This window comes from Vombatus ursinus, unplaced genomic scaffold, assembly GCF_900497805.2.
Source record: "Vombatus ursinus unplaced genomic scaffold, bare-nosed wombat genome assembly UNPS02004746.1, whole genome shotgun sequence".
In the NCBI taxonomy this organism is placed as follows: Eukaryota; Metazoa; Chordata; class Mammalia; order Diprotodontia; family Vombatidae; genus Vombatus; species Vombatus ursinus.
Genome location: NW_020944524.1, coordinates 176,188 through 197,880, shown reverse-complemented (window position 1 = coordinate 197,880; position 21,693 = coordinate 176,188).

Below are 21,693 nucleotides of genomic sequence, written 5' to 3'. Positions count from 1 at the left end.
AATTATTTGCTATTTATACTGTATATAGTTTAAACAAACATTTGTTTGCAGGTTCTCTCTCCCAATACATTGTGAGCTCTTTGAGGGCAGTTACTTGCCTCTTTTTATAAGCCCAGCACTTAGCATAGTGCTTGGAACAGAGTTGGTATAAAGGGAAAAATCAATTATCAATGCCTTGAGTGTTTCACCTTGCTTTTCTTTGTAACCATTTATCAGCTACAATCATTTCTAATAGGATAAGAAGTGATTGTGTGATTTATAGTAAGAGCATAGCCCTGGGTGGAAAGCTATGTAACCAAAACTATGGTGTAGTACCAGGGAAAGCCTGTATTACTTAACCTTAAGAGTGTGGCTATTGGGGCAGAGCCAAGATGGTGGAACAAAAGCAGGGACTCACTTGAGCTTTTCCTCAAACCCCTCCAAATACCTATAAAAATTACTTTAAACAAATTCTAGAGCAGCAGAACCCACAAAAAGACAGAGTGAAACAAATTTCCAGCCCAAGACAATCTGGAAGGTGGACAGGGAAGCTTTGTTGCACCAGGGTGAGAGACGAGTGCAGTCCAACACAAGCTTCGCCAGCACAGAATAGTTCCCAGCAAACCCAGAGTAGGCCTCAAGGGACTGAATCACTGGCATCTGTGGCAGTTTCAAGACTTCTCAACCCACAAACACCAAAGACAACTTGGGAGGTCAGTAGGAAAGGTCTATCAGACCTGGGTGAGAGAGGAGTGCAGTCCAGCTGCAGCCCCAGCAAAGCCCTAGGGCAGTGGTAGCAGTGGCAGCAGTGGCTGCTTCTGGAGCTCTCAGCCCACAGATGGCAAGGGCATTGAACAAGTCATCAGAAGGAGATTATAAGGGTCTCTTTGCTGGCACTGAGGCAGGATTCTGTTGCTTTGCCCATACTTGGATCTGGGTGGCAGTCCTGGGGTAAAGAGGAGCACTGGCATAGCAGAGCTTGTGGCAATAGTGAGGATGGAACCCTCCTCATAGTTCCAGAGCAGAAAAGAGTGCTTATGGCCACTTACAGACCAGAGCCCAGGATAGAAGAGTAGCAAACACCACTTCTTATATCATACCACCTTGGAAGAACTGAAAATTTACAGGTCTCTAGAAGTATCTCTGAAAATAGCTGCACAAAACCTCTGAAGCTTGGGATAGTGTGCCCTCCACACTGGAAGTAGAGCCCTGCCTTAAGAAAGAATTAAAAAGTCAAGTAATTGGCTGGGAAAATGAGCAAACAATGAAAAAAAACTCAGACTATAGAAACTTACTTTGGTGACAACAAAGATCAAAACATACACTCAGAAGAAGACAAACAAAGTCAAAGCTCCTACATCCAAAGACCCCAAGAAAAATATTAATCGGCTTCAGGCCATGGAAGAGCTCAAAAAGGATTTTGAAATCAAGTAAGAGAAGTAGAGGAAAAATTGAGAAGAGAAATTAGAGTGATGCAAGAAAATCAGGAAAAATGAGTCAACAGCTAGCTAAAGGAGACCCAAAAAAATATTGAAGAAAATAACATCTTAAAAAATAGACTAGGAAAAATGGCAGAAGAGGTCCAAAAAGTCAATGAGGAGAAGAATGCTTTAAAAAGCAACATGGGCCAAATGGAAGGAGAGGTCCAAAAGCTCACTGAAGAAAATAATTCCTTAAAAATTAGAATGGAGCAAATGAAAGCTAATGACTCTATGAGAAATCAAGAAATTATAAAACAAAACCAAAAGAATGAAAAAATAGAAGACAACGTGAAATTTATTGAGTATAATAGATTGTAATAATTTCTTTGATTTTCCTCTACTTCTCTTATTTGATTTTTAAAAGCATTTTTGTTACTTTTTATCACTTTCTTTAGCTCTTTTTGGACTTGAATCTAATCTGAATTTTTCTTTGAGGTTTTGCTTGTAGTTGCTTTCATGTAATTGTCTTCTTCTGAGTTTGTACCTTGGGGCTTCCCTGACACCACAGGAGCTTTTTATGGTCCTGTTCATTTTTTGTTTGTTTGTTTGTTCGTTTTTCCAGCCTATTTTTTGACTGATGTTACATTAAAGTTGCCTCTGCTCACTTCTGGGGTTTTCTCAGGGAGGGGATATTTGGCCTTTGTCTTTTATATCTTTCTTCTACTTTTACAACTCAGTGGGGGGGGCCTTTAAATTTTTGATGCTTCTAAAGTGGTGTGATTGGGGAAGAGTCACTGCCTTCCTACTCTTTACTGTGGTCCTTACACGGGTAGGGCCCATATTCCCTTATGATTGTGATTACTCCTCTCCACCATGGAACTGTGACCCAGAAGTGGATAATGGGCTACAGAGCTATTAGATCATCTGTAACCTGGAACTGGGTAGTGGGTAACAGAGACTTCAAATGTCATCCATTGATACTTCTATTACTATTATGAATTTCCTGGAATCTCTTTCTGACCAGGTGTTCAATTTCCTTATCATCTCTAGCTGATAGGTTGTTCTTTGGTGCTGCCACTGTCATCACCACCCTGTGCTACTTCTGTCACACCATGCTTCTGGTCTACAGACTTCTCTGTTTTCTTTCACTGTCATGAGCAGGAAAAATAACTCACCATGATTTTTTCTTGACTTTCCCTGCTCAGAGTTCAGTTGGGTATTTTTTAAGGTATTGATGAAGGGAAGTGTCAGGAGAGCTTACCAAAAATTCTGCCTTCACTTTACCATCTTGGCTCTACCCCCAAAGTATTGTGCTATAGAAAAAAAAATATTGAAATTCATCTGGAGGAACAGATCATCCAAAATCTTAAGGGAATAAATAAAATGGAAAAGTCCAATTAATAAATGGTAAAAGATATGAAAAGGTAGTTTTTAGAGGAAACTAAAGCTATCAATGGCCACATGAAAAAAAATGCTCTATATCACAAATAATTAAAAAAATTTTACATTAAAACAATGAAGCCCCACTTCACACCAATCATTTTGCTAAAAAGTTAATTTTTAAAATGACAAGTTCTGGAGTAGAATCTAGGAAAATAGACACATTTATGCAATATTAATAAAGCTGTGAAGTGGTCCAGTCATTCTAGAAATTTAGAACCATTACCTGTTAACAAAGCTATAGTGCTTCAATTATACCCAAAAGAATAAGAATGGAAGAGAAAAAGAATCCATATGTACAAAAATATTTATATAGCAGCTCTTTTCAGTTTAGCAAAGAGTTGAAATCTAAGGAGATACCCATCAATTTGAGAATAGCTGAATAAGTTATAATATATGAATAATATTGTGCTACGAGAAATGAGGAAACTGGTGGTTTCAGAGAAATCTGAGAGTATTTGTATGAACTGATGTAGAATGATGTGAATAGAACCAGGAAAATAATTTATACATAACAACAATATTGTAAAGTAAAATAACTTTGAAAGACTTAAGAACTTTGATCAACAAAACAACCAACCACAATGCTAAAGGATGTGTAATGAAATACCACCAAATTGAGAAGGTGAAAAAATTTGAAATTTTAAAAGAAGTGAGAAGGAAGGGGGCCATGTAGCATCGGATCTCAAGCTATACCAATAATCATCAAAATTACTTGGTGCTGATTAAAAAATAGAGAGGTGGAATAGGTTATATCAGTGGAATAGATTATATACCCAACAAATAAATGCAAAAAAAAAATCCAACATGGTAGTATAGTGTTTAAAAAAAAAAACAGCTACTGGGGTAAGGACTCAATAATTTTGAAAAATTGCTGGGGAAACCAGAAAACAGTTAGACATAAATTAACCATCTCATACCACATACCAAGATAAGGTGCAAATATATACATGACATAGATATAAAAGGACACATCATAAACACATTAGAGGAGCAAAGAAGAAATTTTCTGTCAGATTTATGAATAGGGGAAGACTTGATAACTAAACAAAAAATAGAGAAGATCACAAGAGATAAAATGGACAATTTCAATTTCCTAATATTAAAGTTTATAAACAAAAATTCAGCTTACACCAGAAGGGAAATAGTTAACTGTGAAAAATGTCTTTTTAGCAAATGTCTCTGATAAAGGTCTCATTTCCAAAATATATAAGGAACTGAGTCAAATTTATAAAGAACCATTTCCCAATTGATGTGATTGAAGGATATGAACCCACATTTTTCATGAGAAGAAATCTATTCTAAATGTCTATCAACAGCAGTATTTTTTAAAAGCTCTAAATTTTGAATAATTAGAGAAACAGATATTAAAGCAAGTCTGAAGTTAAAACTACTCATGCCCAACATATTGGCAAAGATAACCAAAAAGAAAAATCATAAATGTTGTAGGGGATTCAGGAAATTAGGCACATTAATATACCATTGGATCCCCAATTGATAAATGGTCAAAGGATATGAACAAGAAGTTCTCAGATGAAGAAATTCATCTGAGTCATATGAAAAAATGCTCTAAATCACTATTGATTAGAGAAATGCAAATCAAAACAACTCTGAGGTACCACATCACACCTATCAGATTGGCCAACATGACAAAACAGGAAAATGATAAATGTTGGAGAAGATGTGGGAAAATTGGAACACTAATGCATTGTTGGTGGAGTTGTGAAGTGATCCAACCATTTTGGAGAGCAATTTGGAACTATGCCCAAAGGGCTATAAAAATGTGCACGCCCTTTGACCTAGCAATAATACTTCTAAGGCTATATCCCAAAGAGATTATACAAATGGGAAAAGGACCCACATGTACAAAAATATTTATAGCAGCTCTTTTTGTAGTGGCAAAGAACTGGAAACTGAGAGGATGCCCATCAATTGGGGAATGGCTGAACAAGTGTAATGGAATACTATTGTGCTATAAGAAATGATGAGCAAGTGGACTTCAGAAAATCCTGGAAAGACTTGTATGGTCTGATGCTGAGTAAAGTGAGCAGAACCAGGAGAACATTGTACACAGTAACAGCCATGTTGTGCAATGACTAATATTGATAGACTTAACCCTTCTCAGCAATACAAGTATCTAAGACATCTCCAAAGGCCTCATGATGGAAAATACAATCCACAAAGAAGAAAGAACTACGGAGTTTGAATGCAGATCAAAGCATACTATTTGCTATTTTTTTCTTCTGTTGAGTTTTGTTTCCTCTTTCTGGTGGTTCCTCCTATTGGTTCTAATTCTTCCTTACAACATTACTAATGTGAAAATACGTTTAATAGGAATGTATATGTACAGCCCATATCAGATTGCACGCTGCCTTGGGGAGGGAGGTGTGGACAGAGAAGGAGAAAAATTTAAAACTCATAAGCTTATGGAAGTGATCATTGATAATTCAAAATAAATTAATTTTTAAAATTAAAAATAAATAAATAAATAAATAGTCTTTAGTGACTACCAAAAAAAAAAAACAAATAAAAAATTCAGACTCTCAGCAAAATTTGACACCCTTATTCTTTGTATAATCTCATGCCCATCTATGCATGTGAAAGTTTCTCAAAGTCTAGCTAAGGCTATCAGAAGCAGTCCCCTATCTCTATGTGAATAGTCCCAAGGTCACTTATGGGATAAATCAGGCTCTCTCCCCATTTGTTTTCTCTCTCCTTTAAACAACTATAGTGCTCAAAAATAAGAACCACCTGCTTTAAATTAATTCAGTTCTAGAAGCCCAGAAGGATTAAATCACTGGATTAAGGTAAATTATGGGTATAATATCTATATTACTATTTGTAGATTATATCTATATTTTCTGAAGAATTATAATAAATAAGAAGAGTCAGTGGAAAAGTGGAGACTGACATATGTTGCTCCAATTTTCAAATAGGACAAAAAAGTGGATTTCAGAAACTATAGATTTTATGTTAATCTCTGTAAAAATTTGTGGAAAGAATTCAAAGCAAATGGCTTCTGTACAATAATTATCAGAAAAAGTACTCATTCAAATTGCTGCAGGGTCACAAGTCATAAGAAATTAGCATAAGTTCATTTAAAAAGTCATGTCAAAGAACTTCCAGTTAAAACAATGATATATAAGTTTGGAAAAGAGACCATTTCTCCCACAAGGAATATCTCCCACCCAGAGAATATCTGAAAAGGACCCTAGAGAGAGAAAATCAAAGAGAAACAGAAGTAAACTATTCCATCTACTTAAGAATTACACAAAAACAGAAATAAACTCTTTCTTTCAGTAGAAAGCCACACAAAAATATAGCCAAGAAGCCAGCAAAAGTTGGGGGAAAGGTTACACCAAGGAAGCATATGTTATCTAGTTATCCATTCTGAAGACTGTGGGTCTTGGAAGACAGATCATGTCAGAGAAACCATTGTAAAGTCCACACAACAAACATAAATCCATCAGACATTCCAAATGAGATCATTCCAAGGGGTTGTGAACCAGTAGGAGAACCAGTATTGAGAGGTTTAAAGTCAGATCCTAGGTCTTGCTCTATCAGAACAGAAGCAGGGATATAATAATACCACTATGCAGGGAGACAGGGCCCAACTATGCATTTTTTCCGAATGTAGGAGTCACAGCAAAAGACAGGGCCAACTCAGCACCAGGGTGCCTAAAGATATCATTAGACCAGAATAATATTCAACATTTTAAAAAAATATTCAACATTTAGTGTGATCTGTCAAGGACATATTGGTTCCATTGGGATGGAACCAATCCACGACTGAGGATGGGAAAGAAACAGAGATAGGCTAAAGTAAGCATTGACAGTGGGCCACCCAAAAAACAAAAACTAGAACTATAAGTAAACAGATGAAAACACCAAAAGCAATGAAAAAATATTATGGGTTAAGAGATCAACAGATTAACCCAGAAGAGTAACACAAAGCCTCAGAGGAAAAAAAAATACAGATCTTGATATTAAGGTATCTGTTTTTGTTGCCCTTCTGTCTCTTGTCATCCTCCCATTACCCAAAATGGGGAGATGACCATGAGCACTTGACCAACAAGTAGCCCTGCTTACCAGCCTGTGGCCTGCCTGCCTACCAGCCCATCAGCCCATGTAGATGTTTTGACATTTACTTATCAGCCCAACCCACAGGTCTGTTCATTGGCTTGATAGAACCTCCTGAAATGTCAAGATAGGATTGTCAAGGACAGTTCATTAACCCATTTGTCAAACAATGGGATTCTGTATTTTGTGTAGGCTCTTCTGGAGGGACCAAGGGCAAGGTCTATCAATGAAGTTCTGTATTTTTAGTTTGCTTCATCTGTATTATCAGGGTATCAACACTATAAAACTAAGACCCTGGAGGAAAGGGGCAACTCAGATCATGAGGAAGATCTGAAGTCCACTACATTAGAGGGGGCCATGGATTCTTTAAGAAAGTGTCATTGGGTCAGAGCCAATGTCAGTTTCTTTTACTGTAGGTTAGATAATTTGGACCCCACACAACATCATCCCTTTCACTTGTGCTATTATAAGAACCAGCAGCTGCCTCTCTGCCTTTCCAAAAAATTAAGAGGTAGATATTTAGTTGCTGAATGTATCAGTCCAATTTATCTTCATTTATAATATGGTGGTAGTCAAACTTATCTAGTACAATGGTACTAGACAAAGAAAAATAATAATAATAATAATAATAAAAACCTGAGACACTTGACAAGTCTAGTATTATTTATTTTTATCTGAATCATCATGTTCAACTTCAACCACTATTTTGAGTAATGGTGCTATTTTAATTCAATATTGTCCTAACTATTGCCAAATGTAGTATGCTAGGCCAAATTCAAGGTTTTAGGCCAGCCTCAAAATTAGAATGAAATGAGACACTCATGGAACATTAAGCTGTGAAAAATGAAGTTTATTTAGCTATAGAATGAAAAGAATACTCAATAAGGATATGTCATATGACTGTGCACATGGCCCATCTTGACTTCATACATAAAGGTGTCTGGTCAGCAGGACAAGGAATGGTGACTTGTATAGCTATGGGATATTTGTCAAGTCTGAAGGGCATGTACATTATATGTGCTGTCTTCTTTTGTGCCCTTAGGCATGTTAACAGCAATGCAGAGGGGGCGGAACCAAGATGACAGAGAAAAGCCAAAAAGTTGCCTGAGTTCTCCCCAGTTTCCCTCAGAAACAATGTTAAATCAAGTCTCTAAATGGATTCTGAAGTAACAGAACCTACAAGAAGATGGAGTAAAACAATTTTCCAGCTTAAGATAACTTAGAAGGATGTCAGGAAAGGTCTGTCTCACTTATGAGTGCACTCCAGCGCAGACAGTGTCCGGGCAAGCCAGTAGGAGGCTCTTAGCCACAAATCAGCAACTGAGGCCACACTGTCTTGGCTCAGCAGGCCAGTGGCATGGCAGGACAGCTGTGAGGCCTCTAGACCCAGCACAGAAGGCAAACTGCCAATCTCAGAATCCCCAACACAATAGGTGCAACTAGGCCCGTCCACCACAAACACCTGAGGTCCTGGCAAAAAAGCCAGTGATCAGGACCCTGCCCCTCAGCACAAGAAGCTTGGGACAGTGCCACCTGTGCCCCAGGAGCAGAAATCAACTTTAAAAGTCATGAAATAGGCTAGAAATGAAAAAATAAATAAATAAAAAAGAGCCCTGACCATAGAATTCTACCATGGTGACAGGGAAAATCAAAACACAAACACAGAAGAAGACAACAATGTCAAACCCTATATGTGAAGCCTCAGAGAAGATGAATTGGCCTCAAGCCCCCAAAGTCCTCTAGGTAGAGCTCAAAAAGGATTTTAAAAAGCAAGTTAAGAGATGTTAAATAAAAATTGGGAAAAGAAATGACAGTGATGCAAGAGTACACAGCTTGGAAAAGGAAGGACAAAACTTGACTGAGGAAAACAATTCCTTAAAAAACGGAATTGGTCAAATTGGAAAAAAAATCCATGAAGAAAACAACTCCTTAAAAAATGGAATAGGTCAAATGAAAAAGGAGGGACAAAAGCTAACTGAAGAAAATAATTCCTTAAAAATTAGAATTCAGGAAATGGAAGCTAATAACTATATGAGACATCAAGAATCAATCAAAAAATCAAAAGAATGAAAAAATAGAAGAAAATGTAAAATAACACATTGGAAAAACAACTGACTTTCAAAATAGATCAAGGAGACATAATTTAAGAATTATTGGACTACTTGAAAGACATGATCAAAAAAGAGCATGGATAGCATCTTTCAAGAAATTATCAAGGAAAACTGCTTGAGGGTAAAATAGCAATGGAAAAAATTCACCAATCACTTCCTGAAAGAGAGCCCAAAATGAAAACTCCATGGAATATTGTGGCCAAATTCCAGAACTCTCAGGTCAAGGAGAAATATTTCAAGCAGGCAGAAAGAAACAATTCAAATATCGTGAAGCCACAAGATTACACAGGACTTAGCAGTTTCTACATAAAAGGATCACAGGGCTTGGAATATGATGTTCTGGAAGGCAAAAGAGCTTGGATTACAACCAAGAATCAACTACCCAGCAAAACTGAGCATAATCTTTCAGGGGAAAAAAGTACATCCAATGAGATAGAGGACATTCAAACTTTCCTGATGAAACTATCAGAGCTGAACAGAAATTTGATTTTCAAATACAAGACTCAAAAGAAGTATAAAAAAGGTAAACAGGAAAGAAAAAAAACATGTTATTCAATAAGGTTAATCTGTTTACATTCCTACATGGGAAGATGATACTTGTAATTCTTGAGAACTGGATCTCAGAGCAATTAGAAGGAGTACACATAGACAGAGGGTGTGGGTATAAATTGACTTTGATATGATGATGTAAAAAAAAATTAAGGGGTGAAAAAAGGATTGTACTGAGAGAAGAGGAAAGGGAGAGGCAGAATAGAGTAAATAACATCACATAAAGAGGTATGAAAGACCTTTTACAATAGAGGGAGAGAAAGGAGGGCATGAGCATTGTTTGAACCTTACTCTCATTAGATTTGGCACAAAAAGGGCATAACACACATATGCAGCTGAGTATAAAAATTTATCTCATCCTATTGGGAAATAGGAGGGGAAAGGAAAAAGGGGTGAAGCTGATAGAAAGGAGGACAGATTGAGGGAGGAGGTTGTCAGAAGCAAAACACAGACGAGGAGGGACAGGGTAAAAGGAGAGAGAGAAAAAAGCATAAATGGTGTGGAGGGCAATGGGATGGAGGGAAATACAGTTAGTAAACATAACTGTAAATGTGAATGAGATGAACTCTCCCATAAAATGGAAGCAGATAGCAGAATGGATTAAAAACTGGAATCCTACAATATGTTGTTTACAAGAAACACTTCTGAAGCAGAGAAATAGACACAGATTAAAGGTTAGAGCAGAATATATTATGCTTCAGCTGAAGGTAAAAAAAAAAACAACAGGATTAGCAATCCTGATCACAGACAAAGTAAAACCAAAAATAGATCAAATTAAAAACGATAAGGAAGGAAGCTATATCTTGCTAAAAGGCACCATAAAGAATGAAGTAATATCAATACTAAACATATATGCATCAAGTGGTATAGCATCCAAATTCTTAAAGGAAAGTTAAGTAAGTTACAGGAAGAAATAGACAACTAAACTATACTAGTGAGGGACCTCAACCTTACCCTCTCTTAGAACCAGACATATCTAACCACAAAATAAACAAGAAAGAAGTTAAGGAGGTGAACAAAATCTTAGAAAAGTTAGATAATATAGGCCTTTGGAGAAAATTGAATGGGGATAGAAAGGAATATACCTTTTTCTCAGCAGTGCATGGCACTTACACAAAAATTGACTACATTACTAAGACATTAAAAACCTCACAACCAAATGCAGAAAGGCAGAAATATTAAATGCATCCTTTTCAGATCATGATGCAATAAAATTACATGTAATAAAGGGTCATGGAAAAATAGGTTAAAATTAATTGGAAACTAAATAATTTAATCCTAAAGAATGAGTGAGTCAAACAACAAATCATAAAAATAATCAATAATTTCATCAAAGAGAATGACAATAATGAGACAACATACCAAAATTTATGGGGTGCAGCCAAAGCAATACTTAGGGGAAGTTTTATATCTCTAAAGGCTTATATGAATAAAACAGAGAAAGAGGAGATCAATGAATTGAGTATGCAATTAAAAAAGCTAGAAAAAGAATAAATTTAAAATCTCCAATTAAATACCAAATTAGAAACTCTGAAAATCAAAGGAGAGATTAATAAAATTGAAAGTAAGAAAACTATTGAACTAATAAATGAAACAAAGAGTTGGTTTTACAAAAAAAATCAATGAAATATGTAAACCATTGGTTAATTTGTTAAGGAAGAAAGAAAACCAAATTATCAGTATGAAAAATGAAAAGAATGAATTCATTACCAATGAAGAGGAAATTAAAGCAATAATTAGGAGCTATTTTGCCCAACTGTATGCTAATAAGTCTGACAATCTATGTGAAATGGATGAATATTTACAAAAATATAAATAGCCCAGATTAACAGAAGAGAAAACACAATATTAAAATAACCCCATTGAACAAGCCATCAATGAACTCCCTAAGAAAAAATCTCCAAGACCAGATGGATGCACAAGTAAATCCTACTAAACATTTAAAGAACAATTAATTCCAAAACTAAATAAACTATTTGGAAAAATAGACAAAGAATGAGTCATACTAAATTCTTTTTAGTACACAGATACAGTGCTGATACCTAAACAGGGAAGAGCCAAAATAGAGAAGGAAAATTATAGGTGAATTTCCCTAATGAATATTGATGCAAAAACTTTAAATAAAATATTAGCAAAGAGATTACAGCAATACCAGCTGGGATTTACACCAGGAATGCAGGGCTGGCTCAACATTAGGAAAACTATCAGCATAATTGACCATATCAACAACAAAACCAACAGAAATCATAGGATTATCTCAAAAGATGCAGAAAAAGACTTTGACAAAATACAGCACTCATTCTTATTAAAAACACTAGAGAGGATAGGAATCAATGGAGCTTTTCTTAAAATGATAAATAGCATCTATCTAAAACCATCAGCAAGAATTATATACAATGGTAGGTAAGCTAGAAGCTTTCCCACTAAGATCAGGGGTGAAACAAGGATGTCCATTATCACCACTGCTATTCAATCTTGTACTAGAAATATTAGCTTTAGGAATAAGGGGGGAAAAAAGAAATTGAAGGAATTAGAATAGGCAACAAGGAAACAAAACTATCCCTCTTTCCAGATGATATGATGGTATACTTAGAGAATCCAAGAGAATGAACTAAAAAACTGCCTGAAATAATGAACAACTTTAGCAAAATTGCAGGATATAAAATAAACTCACATAAATCATTGGCATTTCTATATATTACCAACAAAGCCCAACAGCAAGAAATAGTGATATTCCATTTAAAATACCTTAGACCATATTAAATATTTGGGAGTCTACCTGCCAAGACAAATCCAGGAATTATATGAACACAATTACAAAACACTTTTCATACAAATAAAGTCAGATCTAAATAATTCGAAAACCATCGGTTGCTCATTAGGCTGAGCTAATATAACAAAAATGACAATTCTGCCTAAAGTAATTCACTTATTCAGTGCCATATGAACCAAACTACCAAAAAGTTATTTTATAGAGCTAGAAAAATAATAACAACAGTAATCTGGAAGAAAAAAATGTCAAGAATATCTACAAAATTAATGAAAAATACAAAACAAGGTTGCCTTGTAATAGCAAATCTCAAACTATATTATAAAGCAGTAATCATCAAAATTATTTGGCACTGGCTAAGAAATAGAATGGTGAACCAATGAAATAGGTTAGGCACACAAAACACAGTAGTAAATGACTATAGTAATCTACTCTTTGATAAACCCAAAGACTCCAGCTTCTGGGATAAGAACTCACTATTGACAAAAAACTGCTGGAAAAACTGGAAAATAGTATGAAAGAAATGAGGCATAGACCAACATCTCACACCCTATACCAAGATAAGGTCAAAATAGGTATATGATTTAGAAATAAAATGTGATACCAAAAGTAAATTAGGAGAGCAGGGAATAGTGTACCTGTCAGATCTATGAAGAAGGGAAGAATTTATGACCAAACAAGAGATAGAGAACATTATGAAATGCAAATGGATAATTTTGATTACATTAAATTAAAAAGGGTTTGCACAAACAAAACCAATGCAATCAAAATTAGAAGAAAAGCAGAAAGCTGGGAAACAATTTTATAGCAAATATCTCTGATAAAGGCCTCATTTCTAAAATACATAGACAACTGAGTCAAATTTATAAGAATACAAGTTATTCCCAAATTGATAAATGCTCAAAGGAAATGAACAGGTTGTTTTGAGATGAAGAAATTAAAGCTATCTATAGTCATAGGAAAAAATGCTCTAAGTCACTACTAATTAGAGAAACGAAAATTAAAACAACTTTGAGATACCATCTCACACCTATTAGATTGGCTAATATGACAAAACAGGACAATGTTTTGAGAAGATGTGGGAAAATTGGAATACCAATGCATTGTTGATGGAGTTATGAACTGATCCAATCATTCTGGAGAGCAATTTGGAACTATATCCAAGGGCTATAAAACGGTGCTTACCCTTTGATTCAGCAATACCACTACTAGGTCTGTATCCCAAAGAGATCATAAAAAAGAGAAGAGGACCCACATGTACAAAAATATTTATAGTAGCTCTTTCTATGGTGGCAAAGAATTGGAAATTGAAGGGATGCCCATCAACTGGGGAATGGCTTAACAAGTTGTGGTACATGAATGTAATGGAATACTATTGTGCTATAAGAAAAGATGAGCAGGCAGATTTCAGAAAAACCTGGAAAGATTTACATGAAGTGATACCAAGTGAAGTGAGTAGAACCAGGAGAACATTGTACACAGTAACAGCAACATTGTGCAATAATCAACTATGATAGACGTAGTTCTTCTCAGTAATACAGTGATCCAAGACAATTTCAAAAGATTCATGATGGAAAATGCTATCCACATCCAGAGAAAGAACTATGGAGCCTGAATGCAGACCGAAGCAGGCTAATTTAATTTTTTTTTCTTTCTCGTGGTTTTTCCCTTTTGTTCTGATTGTTTTTTCACAACATGACTAATGTGGAAATATATTTAACATGAGTGACACACATAACCTATATCAGATTGCTTGCTGTCTTGGGGAGGGGGAAAGGGAGGGAGGGAGAAAAATTTGGAACTTAAAATCTTGTAAAAATGAATTTTGAAAACTATCTTTTCATATAAAGGAGGGGGTTGCTGGAAACAGCAATGCAACTTGAGCATTAGCCCTCTGGAACAATCAAGACTTGAGGAAAGTTTCCCTGCCCATTAGGGGAAAAACTAGCCTAGACTATAAGACAGATATTGCTCTAACCATATCTGAGAAACTAATAGAGGATGGAACATTTAAAAATCATTAGACTCCCTAAAAACTTTAATTTTAAGAAATCCCAACATCAAATTTCAAGAAAAAAATAAAAATTCCTAGATCTATTAGAACCAGAAGGCAAAGTGAAAATAGAAAGAACCTAGTTTTCTTTTCCCTTATCTCCTTCTCAGATCTCCTTTTCAGACTCTTCACCCTTCCCTTTTCCTCCCCTCTCTTTTCCCCTTCCTCCACCCTCCCTTCATCTCCCCTTCCTTCCCCTCCCCTTCCCTCTCTTACCATCTTTCTCCCCTTCTTTCCCTTCCCTTCCCTCCCCTCTTTCTCCACCCTCATACCCATGCTTCCCTTCATCTTTTCTCCCTCCTCCCTTCCCCAGCCTAGACAATGCAGTGACGAAGACAGCCAAAGAGGCCTTGGAGCCTGCCAAGGTGGACATCACAGGGCTGTGCCAGGACATGTTCTCCAAAATGGCCATGTATTTGACAGACAAGCTGACAGCCACCAATGAATGAAGACTATAAACTTCTGGAGAATGTGAACAAACTGGCAGCTTGAACTATCTAGAAATGAAAGATATTGAAGTAAACATAAGTAGAAACCTAGAGGACTTAAACCAGAAATATGCAGTGTTTCAGCCTTATCTGGATCTAATCACTTTGAGAAAAAAGTAGCAGCTCTTGAGCATGCAGCCTACAAGTTGGATGCATATTCCAAAAAATTAGAAGCAAAGTATAAAAAGTGAGAGAGGTGATGAGAGAATTCCTTAGCACAAAGACTTTAACTACAAGAATGTTTCATAAGAGCTGAAATGTGTTGGTTGGAACTCATCAAACTTCTATGCTTCAATTCCATAAAAGGAAGTGGTGCTGCTGATCCAAGGAGAATCCCAGCACCCATCTTTGGTTGGATGTGTAACTTTGGCCACCCTTTGGTGTTTTCCTAAAACTGTACTCCCTGGAACTTCATCTTATAGTGAGTTTCATTGTGTACCCTGGACCAAGGCTCAGAAATCAAGATCAGCCCTATCTAGAATAGACACAAATGAAAGGCTCTGGTCTCCCTGTCTCCTCCCTCCTTCCCCTCTCCTAGGGCTCCATCTTTGACTCTTTGTTCTGAATGTGCCTCCCCCCCCTTCATAACCTGTTCTTTAATTTAAATAATGTTGATTTATGACCAAAAAAAATCCACAGTTTACCATTTGAAAGAAACTTCAAACTGAAAAAAATCCAGGAATATAATTCACTATTTATTATTATGTGCCAGGCATCCTGCTATGGGCTGAGAAAGGCAAAAGACAGTTTGTCCTTAAGGAACTCATGGAGGAAAAAACATGCAAACTATGTACAAAAAAAAGCTATATACAGCATAAATAGGGAATAATTAATGGAGGGAACATGCCAGAATTAAGAGGGATGGGGAAAGGTTTTCTGTAGAAGGTGGAATTTAAGCTAGAACTTGAAGGAAGTCAGAGAAGATAGAAGGCAGAGAGGAGAAGGAAAAGCATTTTAGGCAGAGAGGAAAGCAAGTGAAAATGCCCAGAACCAAGAGTTGAACTGACTTGTTCATGGAACATTAAGAAGGTTAGTATCACTGAAGTGAAGAGAAAGTGGAGAAGGGGGCAAAAGGTATAAGTTTGTAAAAGTGCATATGGGGTGGGGTGTTAGGATGGACTTTGAATATCAGAGGATTTTATATTTCATCCTGGGGGTAATAATAAGCCATTGCAGTTTTATGAAAGGGTGACTTGCACTTTAGGAAAATCACTTTGATGGATTGGGTATGTGATTCAGACATTAAAAAAGATATCATAAGCAAATTAGGGGAGTGTGGAAAATATTACCAGGTAGATCTAAGGATAAGGGAAGAGTTTATGATCAAGCAAGAAAGAGGATCACAGGAAATAAAATGGATAATTCTGATTACATAACATTAATTTGTGCAAATAAAACCAATGCAAGCAAAATTAGCAGGAAAAGCAGGAGTCAGGGAAAAAAAATTTACACCAAATTTCTCTGATAAAAGCCTGATTTCTCAAATATATAGGTAACTGAGAAAAATGCATAAAAATAAGAACATTCTCTAGTGGATAAATGGTCAAAGGATATGAACAGGCATTTTTCAGAAAAAAAAATCAAAGCCATCAACAGTCACATGAAAAAAGTGCTCTAAATCACTATTGATTAGAGAAATGCAAATAAAAACAACTCTGAGGTATTACCTCACACCCATCAGATCAGCTAATATTACAGAAAAGGAAAATATGTTCATGGGGATTGAGGAAAACAGGGACATGAATGCACTGTTGGAGTAATGAACTGGTGCAAAAATGGAGAATAATTTGAACCTATGCCCAAAGGGCTATAAAACTGTGGCCCAGTTTTTGACCCAGTGATACTACAACTAAGTTTGTATCCCAAAGAAATCAAAGAAAAAGGACCTATGTGTGCATAGGTACAACTTTTTTTGTGGTGGCAAAGAATTGGAAATTAAGCATGATGTCTATCAGTTGGGGAATGGCTGAACAAGTTGTGGCCTATGATTGTAATAGAGTACAACTCTACTATAAGAAATGATGAGGGGGATAATTTCACAAAAACCTATGTGAATTGATGCAAAGTGAACAGAACCAGAATACTGTACACAGGAACAGAATACTGTTACAATAATCAACTGTGAAAGACTCAGCAACTCTGATCAATACAATGATTCAATACGATTCCAAGGGGCACATGATGAAAGATGCTGTCCACCTCCAGAGGTTGAACTCTAAATGCAAATTGAAATATAATTTTTTTACTTTATTTTTCTTGCTTGTTTTTTGTACCACTAATAATATGGAAATACATTTTGCATGATATTGCATAGGTAATTGATATTATATTGCTTGCCTTCTCAATGGGTAGTGGAAAGTCAGAAATGAGGGAGAAAATTCTCAATTTGAAATTTAAATATTAAAAAAAGAAAAAAATCACTTTGATGGTTTAAATGAAGGATGGAGTGGAACAGTGAAAGATTTGTGGCAAGCAGACCAAGCTACTACAAGCTACTTCAGTGTCCAGGTGTGAGGACATGAGGGCCTCCATCAGGGTAGTGGCTGTATCAGAGAAGGGAATATATGCAAGAGTTGTTGCAAAAGGTATATGGGCAGGCTTTGGCAACAGATTGTTTATGGGAGATGAGAGTGAGAAGTCAAGAATGAAACATAGATTGCAACCATAGGGCAGTGGGAGAATGGTAGTGTCCTCAACAATAATAGTGAAATTTGGAAGGGGAAAGTTTGGGGAGGTGATGATAATACAGGTGATCAAGTTCAAGATCTTTAATAAGTACTTGGAAACATAAGACTGGAGATCAGAAGAGAGTTTAGGGCTGAATAAACAGATTTTGGAATTATTAGAATAGAAATCATTGAATCCATGGAAGCTGATGAGATCACCAAGTGAAATAGTACAGAGGGAGAAGAGGGCCCAGGAGATCCCTGTGGGCCTACCCATGGTGAGTGGAAGTGACCTGAAGATCCAACAAAGCAGCTTGAGGAGCAGTCAGATAGGTAGGAGTGCCAGGAGTAGTGTCCTAAAAATTTATAGAGAAAATAATATCAAGGAGGAGAGGGTGATCAATGGAGTCAGAGGTTTCAGAGTAATCAAGAAGGTTGAGACCATTAGACAAAAAGCATTAGATTTCACAATGAAGAGATCATTGGTAACTTTGGAGATAGTAGTTTTGGTTGAATGATAAGGTCAGAAGCCAGACTATAGAGATTTAAGAAGAAAGTGAAAAGAGAAGATTTGGAGAGAGTCTACAGGCAGCCTTATCAAGGAATTTAGCCACAAAATGCAAGAGAGATATGAGATGATAGTTTGCAGGAATGGATGGCTCAATCGAGAATTTTATTTTGTTTTAGTGTGGGGAAGATATGGGCCTGTTTCTAGGCAGTAAGGAAGTATTCAGTAGACTGAGAGAGATTTGAGGTGCATAAGGATGATAGAAGAGGTAACTTTTGGAAATGAGATGGAATGGGATCACTTGTCCATGCAGAGAGTGTCTCCCTTTGCAGAAGGACAGAACTCTCACATGAGATGTATGTAAAGGAGATAATGATAGAAGGCATCTAGTTGATGTGATAAGAAGGGGAGAAAACAGAGCTTTCTGAGAATAGCCTCAACATTTTTTTTTTTGAAAGAAAATCAGGACCGAAGAGATTATTTGCATCTCAAACACTCCAAAACAACAAAAAATGCAGGAGTGAATAAATGTAGACAGCAACAACTAGTAACAACAGAAAGACCAGTAAGAGATTTCTTATGTACACAAGGAAGTGGGTGAAGGTGGAATATGGGAGGGGCATCAGTGAAGAGGTATACCGAAAGTATTATGGACAGAACCTGAAGACACCCTGCCCACAGGCGAATGCTTCTTTGTGGAACTATATTACAATATGGGAAGGGGTATAAAAGGGGGAGGTAAGAGAACAAGAGGACAGAGGAGAGTGAGTGATACACTGGGGGTCAAATCCAGGGCTAGCAATGAACCTAGAATGAACACCTTGGGAACTTTGTTTATATGAAGAATAGAGAAAAGTGAGAGACTAGATTACTATAGGGGTCATGAATTAAGAGGGTATAGTATACACTGAAAAGATGGATAATGAAGAGAGTGAAAGAAATCCTTTTTCAAAGGTGGCACAAAAATGAATGAACAGGACTAGCAAAAGGGAAGAGAAAGGGGAATATACCTAATGTAAGAAAAGAGAGGGGTAGAAATATGTAGTTGAAGAACAGGAAAGAGGAACTAATAAATAAAACCCAAAAGGGAAAGGGGTAACAAATGAGAAGAGGGGATCAAGGATGTGGTAAAGAGAGCCAGTGGGAACAGGTCCAACTTAAAAAAAACTTAAATTAACTAAAGGAACATAGCGCATTTACTGCAAAAAAAAAGGGAGGGGGAGGGGGAATTATAACTAGAACCCAATTTTTAAAATATTTATGTTTTTAGTTTTCTACATTAACTTTTATAAGATTTTGAGTTTTAAATTTTCTCTCTCTCCTTCCCCTCCCCCCTCCCCAAGATGGCATGTGATCTAACATAGGCCATACATATACAATTACATTAAACACATTTCCACATTAGTCATGTTGTAAAGAAGAATCAGAACAAAAGGGAAAAACCACAAGAAAGAAAAAACAAAAAATGCAAAAAAGTTAAAATAGTCAGCTTCAATCTGCATTCAGACTCCAAAGTTCTTTCTCTGAATGTGGATAGCATTTTCCATCTTTTGGAATTGTCTTAGATCATTCCATTGCTGAAAACTAAGTCTATCAAAGTTGGTCATCGCACAATGATGTTGTTACTACATGCGATGTTTTCTTGGTTCTGCTCACTTCACTCAGGATCAGTTCATGCAAGTCGTTCCAGGTTTTTCTGAAATCCACCTGTTCATTATTTCTTATGGAATAATAGCATCCCATTATATTCATGTTCCACAAGTTGTTCAGCCATTCCCAAGTGAAGGGCATCCCTTCAATTTTCAATTCGTGGCCACCACAAAAAGAGTTGCTATAAATATTTTTGTACATGTGGGTCCTCTTCCCTTTTTTATGATCTCTTTGGGATACAGATCTAAATTGCTCACCAGAATGGCTGGATCAATTCACAACTCTGCCAACAATGCATTAGTGTTCCAATTTTCCCACATCTTCTCCTTTTGTTATTTTCCTGTTTTGTCATGTTAGCCATTCTGATAGGTGTGAGATGGTACCTCATAGTTGTTTAATTTCCATTTCTCTAATGAACAGTGATTTAGAGCATTTTTTCATATGACTATAGATAGCTTTAATTTCTTCACCCAAAAACTGCCTATTCGTATCCTTTGACCATTTATCAATTGGGGAATGACTTGTATTCCTATAGAATTGACTCAGTTCTCTATATATTTGAGAAATGAGGCCTTCATCAGAGACACTGGCTATAAAAATTGTTTCCCAGCTTTCTGCTTCCCTTCTAATCTTGGTTGCATTGGCTTTGTTTGTGCAAAAAATTTTCAATTTAATGTAACCAAATTATTCATTTTGCATTTCATAATGTTCTCTATCTCTTGTTTGGTCATAAATTCTTCCCTTCTCCATATATCTGACAGGTACATGATTCCTTGCTCTCCTAATTTGCTTATACTTTCAGTTTTTATGTGTAAATCATGTACTTATTTTGACCTTGTTATATGGTATAAAATCTTGGTCTATGCCTAGTTTCTGCCATACTGTTTTCTAGTTTTTCCAGCAGTTTTTCTCAAATACTAATACAGTTTTGAATCTGGTACAGCTAGTCTACCTTCCCTTGCATTAATTTTCATTGATTCCCTTGATATTCTAGGCCTTTTGCTCTTCCAGATGAATTTTGTTATTTTTTTTCTAGCTGTATAAAACAATTTTGTTAGTTTGATCAGTATGGCACTGAATAAGTAAATTAATGTAGGTAGAATTGTCTTTTTTTTTCTTTTCTTTTTTGGTGAGGCAATTGGGGTTAAGTGACTTGCCCAGGGTCACATAGCTAGCGTGTCTAGTGTCTGAGGCCATTTTTGAACTCAGGTCCTCCTGACTCCAAGACTGGAGCTCTATCCACTGCACCACCTAGAATTGTCATTTTTATTATATTAGCTCAGTCTATCTATGAACAATTGATATTTTTCCAATTATTTAGATCTGACTTTGTGTGAAAATCATTTTGTAATTGTGTTCATATAATTCCTGGGTTTGTCTTGGCAGGTAGATTCCCAAATATTTTGCACTGTCTAGTTACTTTAAATGGCATTTCTCTTTCTATTTCTTCCTGCTGGGCTTTGTTAGTAGTGTATAGAAATGTCAATGATTTATGTAGGTTCATTTCACCTCCTGCAACTTTGCTAAAGTTGTTAATCGTGTCAAGTAGTATTTCAGTTGATTCTCTAGGATTCTCTAAGTATATCCTCATGTCATCTGCAAAGAGTGATAGTTTTGTTTCCTTGTTGCCTATTCTAATTCCTTCAATTTCTTTTTCTTCTCTTCTAACTATAGCTAACATTTCTAATAAAATATTGAATAACACTGGTGATAACGGACATCCTTGTTTCATCCCTGATCTTACTGGAAATGTTTTTAGCTTATCCTCATTACATATAATGGTTGTTGATGGTTTTAGATAGATGCTACTTATCATCTTACAGAAAACTCCATTGACGCCTATGCTCTCTAGTGTTAATAGGAATGGGTGTTGTATTTTATCAAAAGCTTTTTCTGCATTTATTGAGATAATCCTATTTCTGTTAATTTTGTTACTGATATGTCAATTATTCTGATAGTTTTCCTAATATTGAGCCAG